Raw genomic sequence first — 16,554 nt, 5'->3', positions numbered from 1 at the left:
CTAACGCAAGTTGCTTTCTGAAAAAGGCTCCTCGGCGAACATGCTCAGCCATCTCTGAGGAAGGTAATGCATGTTCTGTGCTCTGAAAGTCTTTGCTTCAGGACGCAGAACGAAAGGAACCAAAAAGTTTCCGTAGGCAGCTAATGTAACAGTTTCTGAACACAATGAATACCTATTTTTTTTACGTAGTGACTGCTTACCCACATAGAACGGCCATTATCTGGGACAACATCACTAACGAAAACGCACATAAAACTTAAAGCCATGGTCCAGCTGAAAATCATTGATCAGGCACATATTTCTTAGGTTTCAGGTTTCCTTACTCAGGGTATTTCGCCGAACAGTCGAAGCTTTCCTATCAGCCACTGTGTTTGGGTGCTTCGTGTGTTTACTGAACCATTAATGTTCGAAACATTTTGACCGTTTAATTTTGCTTTGGTTTCACTTGAAGAATCAAAAGTTAATCGAATATTTGATAAATTCGGTTGTACGTTGCGGCCAATATTGTGTCGTTGCTATGAATGCAGGCGCTCAGTATAAATATTTGCTAGGGCCGCGAAAACCTTCAAAGAACGCTACGTCACCTTGACTAAATAGATCGCGCCAAGCCCACAGCACAGGATCCGTAGATAGTCACAAAACGATGGACCTGTCATAAGTATTTAGATAACGAGTTTTACGTGCCCTCCCAAATTTTTTTTTACTGTGACAGAGAAAGCTTGCTCCGTTAGTAGCAACAATGAAAAACAGTGAAGAATAGGCCCTATGCAGAAGTAGCGTAGCCTACCTAATAAGTCGTAGTCAAAGGCTACATTTTGTACATAATTCTTATGGTGAAGTTATAGAGACGTTGACGGTTACCGCGGAAATAATTAAAGTATTGTAATGCTAACGCTCATTCTTGTCCCGATTTCTGCATTGCGATTTTTTTTTCTTGTGCTTCGGCTTCGCATACGCGTAATGAACCAACCACCTTAAGAGTATGCGTACAGTTCTATGTGCGGTATTTAGTTGAGTAAACACGCCTTCCCGTACATCTGCGCTGCAAGTGCCTACATTTCTTAGCTTGTCAAGTTTTAAAACCTATGAACTAACACAGCCCCCTATTTACGGTCCGCTTTGACCAGCTTACAGAAATATCAGTTTGCTAGGCTAAGAAATTGCTTCTCCAAGCCAACTTGACCCTGTTTAATTGCGTTTATTAGATCCGTCTCATACACTTGACATGTATACTGCCTTGCGTAGAAAAAAAATCACACCATGGTTCAAATTACTTGTCTTGCTTCTGATTTGTTTAAACCGATCTCCTCGAGATTGAAGTGATCGAGAAACGACCCCACCTTGACACACCGGAATTGATTAGTGCTTGAGCAGCGGGTTAGGCTTTGCACCAGCTGAGTTATCAGAAAATCAGCAAGGTTGCCCACATTTTCTAAGAATATACTCGGGCCATTTCTATTGAACCGTCTCATGGTGGAGTTGTTTCCTACTTACATTATTCCCTTTGCGCACTTTACTCGTGCACGTGGGCATACGACTCCAGTGCTCAAGCCGTTCAGCAGTAATTACAAGGGCCTAACAGAAATTGGTGACGTGTTGAAAAGCAGAGGTCTGGATCGATCGGATAAGAAAACAACTGTACTTCCGTTTGCAAGGAAATGGCTCAAAAGTCTCATCTGTAGCTAGATTTTCAGTGTTTGAAACTTGCGTGCCAACACAACTTCTTCGGCGTTGTTGTCGACAGGGGGATGTCATGGTACCCGTAGGTAAAAGCACTAGAAGAGAAAGAAACTTGCAGGATTGATGCGGGGTAGTACATCATCTTTATTAAGTATTCAGTCCAGGTTCATTAGACAAAGGCAAGCCTTTTCGGCCCCTATACCATCAAAGGATATCCTATAATTTGGAAAACACTCGTCAACGACTGCTAGTCAGGAGTCTTCACTTACTTTGTGCCTCAGCACGCACTTTGGGATTAGCTGAGCCTCACCAGCGAATTTTCCATGCACCAAGATTTACAAAAACTTGCCGTCAGAATTTTAGTTTGGCAACACAGAAGGCTGATCACCCCTTTTACCCAGCTTTTCATGGATCGAACCGCGCCACCTCTGCATGATGTTGTAGTAGAGTGCAAAAAAAAAAAAAAAAAAAAAACCTTTCTCCCGGTTGTGGCATACTGGCCTGCACGCATTTCGCAACTTCACGGCCGCTCACAAAACGTGAAATTGTCACTTCGATATTTTGAATAGCTCGTAAGTGTGTCTTGCCTTTCACCGCTGTAAAACAGTTACCTTTGTCGCATCTCTGCACCACTTACGGGGATCACATTCACGTTTACACCAATGGTCCGTGTCAGAATTGAAGCTCTACATTGGCGTACTTTACACGGCCATGTCAAGAAAGAAGAGCTTATAAGCTGCGTCTCTTTACGACCTCCACAACGGAAGAGCTCCATGCAATACTTTCTGCGCTGCGCTTCATGTGTGCACAGTCTGCACCTCTTAGTCATGTAGTGCTGAGTGATTCGCTAGCCTCATTGTGGTGCATAATGGAAATGAGCTTGGGAAAAAGAAACCGCACAATAATATACGAAATACAGAAAAACTACGCTATGGCTAAGGATTTTCATCACGACATAATTTTTGAGCGCATACCAGGTCTCTGCGAAATTATAGGAAACGTCATTGCTGATGAGATGACACGCGTGGTTCACCCGGAAGATGAACTGTCACTGCTAGCTCTAGCGGCTAATGATGTGCGCTGTTCCCTAAATGAATTATGCGGTCGATTGCCCAAGCGAACTTGATGTGTAAATGGTGCGGAAAACTCCCTGTTATATGACAAACTCTGGCCCGACTAAAATCAGCCAGTTTGCTAAAACAATTCATAGGCTTCAACAAGGCACAGCCTATTCTACAAGGTTCTTGTGTAATAAACGAAAAAACTGACAGCGCTACATGCTCCTGTGAAGAGACTGAAGAAAACATAGATCGGAGCCACCGACTTTACCTGAGGGAGCCTTCGGCTCCCCCGGGCCACAGTTTCTCAAGACCAAATAAAGTTCTTGTCACCGTCACCTTCTTCTACACTGCAAAATAAATAACACTCACAGTACAAGGCATTTGACAAAGCATGATTTGGATGGATGGCGAATACCATTAGGATTCATGGCCATCATTTGGATGGATGGCGAATACCATTGTGGGTTCATGGCCATCAGAACAATCGCAACACATTGCCGCTTGCGCAGTAGTACAATCCTTGGAGGAATCAGAAATATCACTAAATCACTCATTCGGATAACGGGTCCTTCCATCGCTTTATTCTTGTTACTTTTTCTTACCTGTACTGTTGAACAGGTCTCTCTCTCTCTTTTTTGGTGTTATAGTTCTTCGGAAATAGCAAATAATATTGTTAACATTTTTTGTATTTTCTGTTTCTGTGGCTCGTATGTCCGAGTGCACGAGTGTAGTGGTGGGAAATGAACCGAAACCTGGACATGTTGGTATACTTTCAACTTGAGGACCAAGAGCGAGCATGCGAGGGACGATGGAACAGAATACCAACACTGGCGGCCTCTTTTCTTCGATCGTCTCTCTCCTGTTGGCGCCTGCCCCTCAAGATGAATTGGGCTCGGATTGTAGCACTCGAAAGAGACATCGTTTCCAACTGCCCCAAAACATTTATATTCTGTGAACAACAATGGATTTTGTAGGTAAATTTCCCTGAGTTATATATATATATATATATATATATATATATATATATATTTTCTTCTAATTGTTGTTTCGGTTATGACTATTGTGAGCGCGAGCACCATGGCAGACGAGAGCAGTGGCCGGCGCCACACGTAGGCACCAACCTCTCCTTAAATGCAGTTAATAACAAAAAATGCGCCATTTCTCAACCTTATTGTGACTCCCCTAACAACTGACCTATTCGTTCTTGCAACGAGTGTTGTCCGCGTGTGCAACAGTTATGCGTTATTAGACAAGTCTTGCATTAGCCTTACGTTTCATCATCATCATCACCATCATCATCAGCCTATATTTATGTCCACTGCAGGACGAAGGCCTCTCCCTGCGATCTCCAATTACCCCTGTCTTGCGCTAGCGTATTCCAACTTGCACCTGCGAATTTCCTAACCTCATCATCCCACCTGACTTTCTGCCGTCCTCGACTGCGCTTCCCTTCTCTTGGTATCCATTCTGTAACCCTAATGGACCACCGGTTATCCATCCTACGCATTACATGGCCTGCCCAGCTCCATTTCTTCCGCTTAATGTCAACTAGAATATCGTCTACCCCCGTTTGTTCTCTGATCCACACCACTCTCTTCCTGTCTCTTAACGTTACTCCTAAGATTTTTCGTTCCATTGCTTTTTGTGCGGTCCTTAACTTGTTCTCGAGCTTCTTTGTTAACCTCCAAGTTTCTGCCCCGTATGTTAGCACCGGTAGAATGCAATGATTGTACACTTTTCTTTTCAACGACAGTGGTAAGCTCCCAGTCAGGATTTGGCAATGCCTGCCGTATGCACTCCAACCTAATTTTATTCTTCTGTAAATTTCTTTCTCATGATCAGGGTCCCCTGTGAGTAATTGACCTAGATAAACATATTCCTTTACAGATTCTAGAGGCTGACTGGCGATCCTGAATTCTTGTTCCCTTGCCAGGCTATTGAACATTATCTTTGTCTTCTGCATATTCATCTTCAACCCAATTCTTGCACTTTCTCGATGAAGGTCCTCAATCATTTGTTGTAATTCCTCTCCATTGTTGCTCAATAGGACAATGTCATCTGCAAACCGAAGGTTGCTGAGATATTCGCCATCGATCCTCACTCCTAATCCTTCCCAGTCTAAGAGCTTGAATACTTCTTCTAAGCATGCAGTGAATATCATTGGAGAGATTGTGTCTCCTTGCCTGACCCCTTTCTTTATAGGTATCTTTCTACTTTTCTTGTGGAGAACCAAGGTAGCTGTGGAATCCTTGTAGATATTTGCCAAGATATTCACGTATGCCTCCTCCACTCCTTGATTAAGCAATGCCTCTATGACTGCTGATATCTCTACTGAATTGAATGCCTTTTCATAATCTATGAAAGCCATATAGAGAGGTTGATTGTACTCCGCAGATTTCTCAATTACCTGATTGATGGCATGGATATGGTCCATCGTAGAATATCCCTTCCTGAAGCCAGCCTGTTCTCTTGGTTGACTGAAGTCAAGTGTTGTCCTGATTCTATTGGAAATTATCTTGGTGAATATTTTATACAATACTGAAAGCAAGCTAATGGGTCTGTAATTCTTCAATTCTTTAACGTCTCCCTTCTTATGGATAAGTATAATGTTGGCGTTCTTCCAGCTCTCTGGTACACTTGAAGTTGTGAGGCATTGCGTATAAAGGGCCGCAAGCTTTTCAAGCATGATATCTCCTCCATCTTTGATTAAATCTACTGTTATTCCATCTTCTCCAGGCGCTTTTCCCCTGGTCATGTCTTTCAAGGCCCTTCTAACTTCATCGCTAGTTATAGAAGGAGCTTCTGTATCCGGTTCATCACTATTTCGAATGGAAGAAGCTTGGCTGTTTTGGCTACTGTACAGGTTTACAACCTGGCCTTACGTTTACAAGCCACCAATTTCACTCTGCTGGCGCAATCAGATACAAATAGTGTATTGAAACGCAGTTTTCGTTCTCGCGTTAGAAACACAAGAGTTATTTTTATCCAATAAATCCCCCCCTCTTTACTTTGATTATTTGTACTCGCACCGCATGGAAAAATATTTCTTCAATCAATCAATTAATAAATCAAATAGTCAGTCAGTCAGTCGGTCGGTCAGCCGGTCAATCAACGAATCAATCAATGAACAAATTTGACTAGTTAGTTAATTAGGTAATCTAAACTTTAAAAGTCATGCACAAGATACGCTAATGCAAGTGCATTTGGACCAATAGCGATGAGGCTAGTATTAGGTTGAATACAGAATTGCGTATAGTAACTCGTCTGACGCACAAAATACAGGAATAATATGTAAGAAAAATTACACCCTTATTATTTGACAGAAAGCACGTGATAATAAATATATAGCACGGCGATTACAATAATCTACATAACATTTCTGCATAGACATGAAAAAAAATCGATAAGCAAAATCTGACGCATGACATCCTGTGCTGATAAATATCTTTTTTTTTTTGCTGGAATTGAAGTTTCGCGCAGTGTTTATTTCGGTTATCAGGTCATTCTATACTGTTGTCCCATGAAATTCGAATAGTCTTTTCACAATTACGTTGAGACACTTTGGGAAGAAAGTTCCCGCTTGAAGCATGTCTATCGTTGTGAGCAGGTAGTGAATTGACGCAAGAGAAAATGAAAATTGTGCTTAATAATTCAGGCTGCGCAAGGGCAGATCGTAGAATGGCATGCATAAAATATAAATGAGTGCAATGGAAATACGAATTGCGCTATATTTCTTCATTTCCCGATTACATAAAAATGAAAAGCAAAGATTCCCTTGGAAGGACCTCGGCGGCGACGAAGAGCAGTATTTGAAGGTTGATTGCTGCCGATTCATGATTGAGGGCTTATGCGAACTGATTGACCAACCACACTTTTTTATGAATATTCGTGCTATGTTAACATTTTGCTTCGGTCTTTTTCTCTTTCGATTCACAACTTCTTTCCGCGTAATCATCTGCATCGTGGGTCAGCCACTCCGATCGCACCAGCTATGCTGAGTGAGCATATAAACCTTTGTTACTCCCTAAATATAAGCGCAGACTCCTCGATAATACGCGGCACGTAAATCAAAGCAAAGCTACCAAGCTTGCAACACGCGTGATAGATCTAGCAGGTCCAGCTCCCAGCCCTACGTGTGAACGGCGGGAAAGTTGGGGAGGGTTGCTAGCTTACTTGCACAGTGCTACACACCTTGAAAAAATGTGACATAAAGCGGCATCTCTCTTCATTTGTCCAAGTTGTGGTACACATCCCATGAAAGTTAGCAAAATGCACGTGACGGATGCCTGAGCGGCGCGCGCTCACTGATACGCTGGCGGCTATTCCGGTCACGCCGTCACTGAAATCTCTTCTCTCCTTCCGCGGCAAAAGCGGTTCTTCGGTGTAAAAAAAAGGAAATAAAAGCAACAAAATTTCCATTCGAGGCAAATCTTGCAATTTATGTTAAGAAAAGCTTTCGTGAATAGGGTGATCAAATGCCATAGGTTCGGCCATTTGATTCCTGCGTTTTTGGCACAAGGAATAATAGTCTGCACGCATGCGCACTCACGCGCTCATGCTACCCGATGTGGCATGCACGGCGATCACCTAAATGAGCTAGTTGGCGTTGGCACGACGGAAGTATACGTGTGACCGAATGTTAGAGCATCGGGCTACTGTGCACTGAGATTCGATCCGATCATCCGGCACGTCACTCAATATTTTTTAAGAGTATGAGCTATTCGGCAAGACAGCAGCATCCAGCAGCCACGGTGTTGAAAGTCCGGGAAAGTTCGCAAAGAAAGCTTCGCTTTAAAAGCACTGCAGTGGTCCGACATGCTTGTGTGCTTCTTATCGCTGCACTGAAGCATTACAGACAGAGCACGATTTACAGGAGAATAGCTAAGGTGTTGAACCGGGATGCGTATTTCCATTTGCTAGTAGGTACAGCGTTTGACCGCTGGCTCCACGCTGCGCCGCTCGCGCGTACAATGTTTCGAGCCGCCTCCGTTGGAACGGAGGAGGCGTTGACGGAGAAAACGCTGGGCTGGTGGTGACTTAGCCTGCTGTTGGGATCGGTGGTATTATAAACGCATCACTGTTTTGATGATCCAAATATAATCTCACTATCAGGGAGGGAGCAGTCTACCTGAATGGAGCAGTATTTTTTATTGCGATAGCAATTATATGGACACTCAAACGCAGATTTCTGCCGTCGGCGTCGCCGTCGCCGCCGCCGTCGCCGTGAGGTTCCGTATGACGTCAATAGAGATGAAATCGTCGCCGCGCGCCGAACGCTGTATGTGCGAGGAAAAGGGCGCGAGGGGCTCGCGCTTTCACGGGGAGTGAACGCACGGCGGAGAACAAACGCGCGTTCTGCGCCGTGCTCGCTTAAGGGCTGCAGAAGTAGGCGTCTCTTTCCTCCTTTAGAATCACCATATATGTAGAGCAAACGCACCTTCTTCCGACGCGCGAGAGGCCGTGGCGGAGGGGGGGGGGAGGGGGAGGGAAGGGAGGCGACGTTTAGCTACGGCACCAAGTGCCTATTTATATCAGAGGCTCTGGCAACAATCACCAACGCGGCACGCGTTTTGAGCGAACGCGGGCAAAACGCCGACGGCGTCGACAACAGTTGTGCGTGTTGCCGGTGCAGCTGCATGTCCAAGTTTATACACCTGATAAAGCTAATATCATTACTCCGTATAGCTCTTTACAAATTTGCTATCGCAATTGATGCTTCGCCTTTCAGGTGAAACTGCGACAACGTTTTTATTTGTGGTGTTGCTACGCTGCGCTCCGCAACACCCCAACGACCGCCGCTTCGCGTCGGCGCCCGGCACCACGGCTGCCGCCGTGGCGCCGGGGTTCAAGCGACCGCGCTGGCAAACAGAGAGAGAGAAAAAAAGGGAAAAGCATGATATTAAGAAAAAGAAATTTAGCCAGAGCGGGTTTCGAACCCGCGTAAGCAAGATCCCGAAGTGAGCGCCGTAACCCCTCAGCCATAGAGCCACGCTTCCAATGGTAGCATTCGTGCAAACCACATGATTGCGTTCGAGCGCCCTCGGTGAACGGAACCACCTAGAAACGCGGTACGCGCGAGCGGCGCAGCGTGGCGCCAGCGGTCAAACGCCGTACCTACTAGCAAATGGAGTCTTGCAACCGGGATAGCAAACTCGAGAAGCAGTGAGTGTGCGCTGTGACTGACTCCTGCCGTAGCTCATGCTGGGCCTTGAGAGGACAAGAAGGCAGAAAAAGGCTGTGCAGAAGAGGAGCAACAGCACTGTAGTCGAAAGAATCTGATAAACAATGGGTCGTAAAAAATAAATGTCACAGTTTCACCCGAAAGGCGAAGCATCAATTGCAATAGCAAATTAGTAGAGCTAAACGGAGTAAGGATAGTAGTTTTATCAGCTGTATAAACTTGGACATGCAGCAGCACCAGCAACGCGCAGAACTGCTGTCGACGCTGTCGGTGTTTTGCCCGCGTTCGCACCGAGCGCGCGCAACGTTCGTGACTGTTGCCGGTGTTGCCGGTGCCGGCTCGGCGGTTTTCGACGAGATCAGAACGGGACACTCGTCGAGCAGCGTCGGAAATCTTTAACACCTTCTCGCATCGCAACGTTTTCATATAAATACGCATTTGGTGCCGCTGCTAAACGTCGCCTCCCCTCCCTCCCGCACCCCCCGACCTTTCGCGCGACGTAAAAATCCTCGTTTGCCTCCGCCCTGCGTTCGCTCCCCGTAAAAGCGCGCGTCCCTCGCGCGCTTTCACCCCCGCATAAACCATACGGCGTGCGTCGACGATTTCATCGCCGTTCGACTTCATACGGAATCTCAAGGCGACGGTGACGCCGACGCCAGACAGCTTGGAGTGTCCATATAATTGCTATCGCCATAATAAACACGCTACTGTTCTTTGCATGAGAGCGCGCCGGTTTCAGTACAATGAAAATTTACGGTCACCCCCCATCCTTAGCAGCCCGAACCTTGAGCAAGCATGGTATCAGCGCGCAGAGGAACCTGCATTTTCGAGAGCACTTACCGTAATCTCTTGGCACACGACCGTAATGAAATTTCACACTGGTGTCTGTCACCGTATTTTGTGTCTGTATGTACGCCATACTATTCAAGCAGAGAAGTGCGCAGACCAAGGACGTGGGAGTCTCTGGACGTGATAGCACGAGATTTCGTTTCAAGATAACTATGTTTCGGCATTGCCAACTTCTTGAGGGGCTTGACACGAAGAATTAAGTCGTAGGCACGCTGACTTTGTTTTGGTTTGTTTGTTTTCTTTTCAATGTCATAATCTCATACAGCACTTGGCACTCCCATTTGCAGGTCTGGTATAGCTTGCGCGATACTCATGCGTACGCTGTAAAATAACCGATTGGTTTATTGATTGATTTACTGATAGATTGATTCGTGAGATTTACTGACCCAAAGCACACTAGCTAAGGCTATGAGGGATGCTGTAGTGGAAGACTCCGGATCAATTTCGACCACCTGAGGTTCATTACTGCGGAACAGAATCTGAGCCCGGGAAGATACTTCCATTTCGTGCCCGCAAACATGTTGCCGCCGCCGCTGCGAATGTGCTTAGCAGAAGGACGCCATTGAGCCATCGCAGCGGATAAATTGCGGATCTAAAGTGCGCAGGCATAAAACTCAATGGGAAGCTCTGGGAATTACGCAGGCGAGCTATGCTTTGAATCTAGTGTCGCGGATTTGCGATTGCGTTCGCAATTAGCCTGACAACATGGTGCTCATCCACAGAGGCTGCTTCAATCTCCATTCGCCTGTGTGCACTACATATATATATATATATATATATATATATATATATATATATATATATATGTCCTTTCTTCTCGTTCACACACACACATATATATATATATATATATATATATATATATATATATATATATATATATATGTGTGTGTGTGTGTGTGTGTGAACGAGAGGAAAGGGAATCGAGTGTCCCGATTTTTTTAATAATCATACAATAAAAAGCCAACATATAGAAACACCAACGACAACATAGGGGAAATTACGTGTACGTACTCATTAAATTAAAGAAATGATAAATTAATGGAGATGAAAGTGGATGAAAAAAAATCACAGCATATCCACGAAGTGAATGATGATGAGTGGGCGAAGCACCGGGGGATCATTCGGGTAAACCACAGCTACGGACGAGAGATAAAGAGAGCGCGCGTCGGGAACGAATGCCCTTGTGCACCTCAGCGCCCCTAGCTACGGACGAGAAAGAGAGCGCGCGTCGGGAACGAGAGAAAGAGAACGTGCGTCGGGAACGAACGCCCTTGTGGGCAGCAGCGCACCTAGCTACGGACGAGAGAGAAAAACGCCGAAAGCGTTCTCCGGAAGCCGGAAGCTGGCTTCCGGAACCGGAACCGGAAGTGGAAACGGAAGCGGAAGTGGAACCGGAAGCGGAAACGGAAGCGTAAGTCGGCTTCCGGTTATACTATACATATACATATATATGTATATATGCGTATACATACATACATAGCGGTCTCCATGCCAACCAGAGCTACGGACTTCTAGTGAACACTTCATAAAACTACATGCGGCGTCTCTTTCACGTACAGACACACAACGCCATCTATTGAGCAATTCATAAACTAGAGGTGGCTACATACTACTACTACAGAGGAGGGAACGACCCACACCCTAAGGAGCTTCGCCCCTAAAACTGTCAGCCCTTCCACCGGGGTGGAGATGGAAGACCAGCGAAGCTGTACTATGGTAGGAATTATGTATTTACAATTATGACTATTAAGATGCGATGGTGTAATTGGTTATTTGAACTATTAAAGAATGGGAAATATATATGAATCAGTGGTTTTCATTTATGTAGTGACTACAGGGACCATGGCCTTATGGTCGCTACGGTACACAGCCATAGGGTGTACGGCAAAGGTTGGCGCGTTCTTCATAAACACGTTACCAACGCCGCGTGCGTTCGATGCGAACGCGGGAAAAACGCCACCGCCTTCGACAGCAGTTGTTTTGCGTTGTATGTGTGACCGCAAACAACCCCTGTCAAAACGCTGGCTACGTGACGGAACGGCTAAACGCCGTTGTCGACACTGTTAGGGGAGAGGCGGGCGAGAGCCCAGAGAGAGTCGGTGGCATCGGCGGCAGAGGCCGGCAGCGCTGCGTGCATGCGTCGCAGTGGGAGAGCGCGCACGCACGCGCACAGTCTAGGGTGCCTCGATGCCCTCCTCGCCAACCAACTGGGAAGTGGCGTTTGGTCTCCGCCGTGCGTTCGCTCCTCGTGAAAGCGCGCGTCCCTCTCCCTCGCCCGCCTTCGCTCGCACATACAGCCCACGGCCAATGAGAGTTTTCTATTGTCGTACGCAACCATCGAATAGTGAGCCCTTAACAGCTTCGCTGTAAAAACTACCTGCCGCCGGTGGGGAACGATCCCACGTCTTCCCATTGCGCGTGCGATGCTCTCACCAATTGAGCTACCGCGGCACCGTTTTCCTATCCACTTTCTGGGGTATTTATGTTTTCCTACTAGAACTATACCCTGGGAGTATTAGCCAGTGCCACCACTCACAAACCTCGGCAGCGGATGTAGAACATCCCTTCTGCTGATCTTCTTCATCGAAAGTCAACATAATACTTCGAGCGGCCCATTTAATGCCGTATCCTGCTTGCCTCAAAGTACACGATCATCAGCGTGACTGCGGAATTAGCGTGCTCTGACGTATGCACGTGCGTGAATATGAAAGTCTTACTTACTTACTCACGTAATACTTACTCGCGTTTTATACTTATTTAGGATCACCTAATCACGGCAGGTATATGCACAAGTCAAGCAGGTTCCTCCTTGATTATGTATCTCCGTAAAAATAATACCAGCAGAAATCTCGTGATATGTAGGATACATCCGCGTAGTGCATGTAAATCTTACACGCACATTGTTTTGGGATCTTTAAAACATGCAGATGCACCAGATTCGTCTCTGGCGTTTCTCGGTGGTTCAGGTTGCCTGCTTGACTGATGGAAAAGGAATGAATGGAGGAGCTTTGCGTACGATGTCCTGTTCATAATTCAGGTAAAAAATATTTCATCTCGAGTCAGGCTTCTTTGGTTACATTGGTCCCTTTGGTATGCCTTTAGCCTTACTGCGCAACTTTGCTTGTGAGAATGCGAAAAAAAAAAATCAGCCAGGCAACGGTGGTGTTTCATAACTACCCGTTCTTTCCAAAAGCTGCAATTGCACGACATAGCAGAAGAGGTGTGCAGCGCTAACTCTGAAAGCGGGACACAGGTGACAGACATCTCCTCGTACGTTTTCTGTCGAATTACTCTGGACGCAGCTTGCTGTTTGTGTGAGAAGTTCCTGTGGGGAACTAGCTCTGCTTGACAGTTTCTGTGACACTGTGAGGCCTCGTCAGCACGTCGTGGACGGATATACCGAGCGCTTTACGATTGCGCCTGATACGAAGCGCAGCCTCTTGTTGGCCGCTGGAGAGGGAACGGCGGGAAAATTTGAAAAGCTTAAGGACCAAGAACTTTCGCGATTGCATGGCTGTCGCAGCAATGGGTTACTTTCAAGGTTGTTTCTTTGCAAGAAGATTATTGTTATGTCTAATGAAAACGCTTCCGCTTGCTGCTGCGTTTTGCGTTCTAATTTTCATGTTGAAGCCAGATGCTTGCAGATCAACAGCTTCATTTAGAATTTTGGATTATCTCATGAACCATTCGGGATATTCATAGTATTGAACCGGGAAAGCGAAAAAAATTTATTGGCAGATTTTCGTTTTTCGTAGTCAGGCGGGTCCGGAGAAGGCTGACATCTATGTGGCTTGTTTGGTTATCTCGCCGCATTGTTTCCATTACTTCGTCATATCTTGAAAGTTCGTAAATCTGCAAGCGCAAATGAGTGCTTTATTTTTCTGAGAGCTGACATCAAATCTCGTCGCCGAATTGTGAGAAGTATAAAAAAATGTCACTTCATTTTGCACAGTGGCAATTTAAACTGCTCCTGAGGTACAGGGCTCTCATTCGCTCTCGGTGAAAGCAAAGATTTTTGGCTTGTTATGAATGACCAATATTTTTTACCCCATTTCGGGGCAAAAGCAGTGTTCATCATTAAAGGTCGCATCTGCTTGATCAAAGAACTCGTAGCTTAGCCTGCGAAAACTACAATTCCGCGTATCTGTAAATATACAAATCCGCGTACTGCAACCACAAATAACTGAAAACTACTGTGTAAAGTATAAATTCGCGTATCTGTAATCATGCTTCATGCAGCAGGAACAATGGCATTGGGTGGTGGAAAGGAAATCACACGCACTCGCGATACGAGCATCTCAGTAGCGCATTCGTGGGGCCTGCAGGCGACAGAATGTGAGTGTGCTAAAGAGAGTTTTCCGGTTTATTCTTGCGCAACTTGATGAGAATCAGGAAAACAAATTAGAAAAAAAAGACAAGTTAAATAGCCCGCTCTGGTGCCATTCCGTGCTGTAATTATTTGAACGCTACATGCTCTCGAGATGAGACGGAGTTGAGACGGAGTTTAATCAGATTCAGCATGACTCGAGGGTGTCGACTACCTGCTATATGCTACGAGATTGCTTCGTTACGAGCTCGAAAGAGGTGGGATAAAATGTAAAACAAATAGAAGTCGAAAGACGCAAGAAGCGAGGGCGATTCGTACCAAACCATATATATAAACGAATGAACACCACATAAACCGATCAAAAGCGCTAACACTGGAATTGTTTTGTTTTTCCCGCCAACATAGCGCGATGATTAAGCTTTTAAAGAGGCAGACTCAAGCTGGTTGCAGAGCAATGTAAACAGCGAGAACCCTCTGCCCCTAGCAGGACACGAGATGCCAGGGGTGAACCGAGCAGAATAAATATTTAACGAGCAGCGCATACAGAATTAAGTGATCACAGTGCGTCAGCTACCTTAGAGCAATTATTTTGTCCTCTTATGTTGTATCGGAAGAGCGCTCAGTTCAAACGGAGAGTGTTATTAGCATTTCTCATTCCTGTTTCAATTTTTTATCTTGTTACTGAAACAGATGCGATAAGTAGTATTTGTTTTACTTGGCACATTTATGTCCTTGCAACTACAGAAAATGAAAAAGAATCGTCGAAGTCAATCGCAATACTTCTCTGAACTTCACGTTGTAGTACTTTGGCTGATGCAACACAAGCAGACCTTAGAGCCTTAGAAAGTTATTCAGCCCATCGACAAAGAATCTGTTGGCGCATTAGGAGAATAATTGGAAAAAAGTAACATTGTCTGTCACTACTAATCAGGAGGATAACTAGAAGAAGCTTATTTCATCTACGATACAGAACACGAGGAGCGAGAAAGAACGCTGCTTTCAGGCAGCTTGACGAAGCTCTAACCCCCTGTATTCATCATCATCATCATCATCATCAGCCTGTATTTATGTCCAATGAAGGACGAAGGCCTCTCTCTGTGATCTCCAATTACCCCTGTCTTGCACTAGCTGATTTCAACTTGCAATGCCCTGGCAAATTTCTCAACTTCATCACTCCACATAGTTTTCTGCCATCTTCGACTGCACTTCCCTTCTCTTGCTATCCATTCTGTAACTCTAATGGTCCGCTGGTTATCCATCTTACACATTATTACATGGCCTGCCCAGCTCCACTTTTTCTGCTTAATGTCAACTAGAATATCGGCTATGCCCGTTTGCTCTCTGATCCACACCGCTCTCTTCCGGTCTCTTATCGTTAGGCCTAACATTTTTCGTTCCATCGTTCTTTGCGCGGTCCTTAACTTGTTCTCGATCTTCTTTGTTAACCTCCAAGTTTCCGCCCCGTATGTTGGCACCGGTAGAATGCAGTAATTGTACACTTTTCTTTCAACGACAGTGGTAAGCTCCCAGTCAGGACTTGGTTATGCCTTCTCTATGCATTTTAACCCAATTTTATTCTTCTGTAAATTTCCTTCCCATTATTAGGATCCCCTGTGAGTAATTGACCTAGATAAACGTACTCCTTTACAGACTCTAAGGCTGACTGTCGATCCTGAATTCTTGTTCCCTTGCCAGAGTTTTGAACATTATCTTTGTCTGCTGCATATTAATCTTGAACCCCAAGCTTACACTTTCTCGATTAAGGTCCTCAATCATTTGTTGTGATTCGTCTCCATTGTTGCTGAATAGGACAATGTCATCTGCAAACCGAAGGTTGCTGAGATATTCGCCGTTGATCCTCACTCCTAAGCCTTCCCACTGTGAGAGCTTGAATACTTCTTCTAAGCATGCAGTGAATATCATTGGAGAGATTGTGTCTCCTTGCCTGACCTCTTACCCCCTCCCCCTTTATTCCCCCGTGATAAAGGGGGTAATAAAGCCAGCGGGAAAGCTTGTACGTTCTCGTTGAAGTGCACTATTAGCACAATTTCAAACGCTAACACGTTCAACACGACTGGAACGCTTGGTTGAGTTTCAAAGTTCGCCTGAATTTCTAAGAATAGCTTCTTTCAGCTTGCGAACGTATAGGAGATCGTAGCTACCGGCAGGTTTATATTGGAGGATGGAACTAACAAGCAATCCTTCTAGCTGAGAATCTCTTCCATACCGTTAGAGCGTAAACAGATGTTTGTATATACATACTTCTCCCCACCGCCGACAAGTTAACTTTCATTTCCCCTTCCTTCATTATTGTTTTAATTTCAATGTCAACCCGAGTTGATTACCTCTATGGTTGGGCCTGCTGGTTTTATGTGGTCGCAATTACCAAAAATCGAGGCCCCCTGTCTCCCTTTTCCTCGTTCATATATATATATATATAGAGAGAGAGAGAG

General features: G+C 45.3%; 1 protein-coding gene and 1 non-coding gene across 3 annotated transcripts in view; one reads left to right on the top strand and one right to left on the bottom strand.

The window, feature by feature from the left end:
- The window catches only part of LOC119450924 (CD151 antigen), a 315,023-nt gene that overhangs the window by 119,786 nt on the left and 178,683 nt on the right, over window positions 1-16,554 (top strand). The gene's annotated exons all lie outside the window — the stretch shown is intronic.
- On the bottom strand, window positions 12,153-12,225 carry Trnaa-cgc (transfer RNA alanine (anticodon CGC)). The gene has a single exon. It is a non-coding gene; the product is annotated as a tRNA-Ala (tRNA).

This window comes from Dermacentor silvarum, chromosome 4 (genome assembly GCF_013339745.2).
Source record: "Dermacentor silvarum isolate Dsil-2018 chromosome 4, BIME_Dsil_1.4, whole genome shotgun sequence".
Classification (NCBI taxonomy): Eukaryota; Metazoa; Arthropoda; class Arachnida; order Ixodida; family Ixodidae; genus Dermacentor; species Dermacentor silvarum.
This window is presented reverse-complemented; position numbering and strand designations above follow the sequence as displayed.